Genomic DNA, 621 nt, shown 5'->3' with positions numbered 1-621 from the left:
CAGCAAAGCAAGCACATGCCTGGGGCAGCCCATTTGCAGGGGCGCCAGGGATCCAGCAGGGGAGCTGAGAACCAACAGGGGGCCCTGGGAGCTGAAGTTCCTTGGTTAGCTCCCTGCCTATAGAGCCAGCCCTGGAGCGGGGAAAGAACTACATTTCCCAGCATTCCCTTGGCCACTACCAACAGGAAAGAGGGGGAGGGAGGGAGGGAGCGGAGACCTCATGCTGCAGTGAATGGAGAGCTGCACTGTGAGTAGGGATTCCATATTTTAACATTCAAAAAATAGGACACTCCACGGGGAGGGAGGGTAGCCCCACCCTGCCACCATCCAATCCCTCCGACTGCCCCCCACAGAAACCCCAACCCATCCAACCCCCCTGCTCCCTGTCCCCTGATCGCCCCTTCCCGGGACCCCTGCCCCAACTGCCCCCCAGGATCCCACCCCCTATCTAAGCCCCACTGGTCCTTGTCCCCAACTGCCCCCTCCTGAGACCCCCACCAACTTCCCTCCTAGGACCCCACCCCCTACCTGTCCCCTGACAAACCCCTGGGACTCCCATGCCTATCCAACTGCTGTCTGTCCCCTGACAAACCCCTGACCCATCTAACCCCCCCCTCTCCC

This window comes from Terrapene carolina, unplaced genomic scaffold (assembly GCF_002925995.2).
Source record: "Terrapene carolina triunguis isolate 2854851 unplaced genomic scaffold, T_m_triunguis-2.0 Scaffold62, whole genome shotgun sequence".
Classification (NCBI taxonomy): Eukaryota; Metazoa; Chordata; order Testudines; family Emydidae; genus Terrapene; species Terrapene triunguis.
This window is presented reverse-complemented; position numbering follows the sequence as displayed.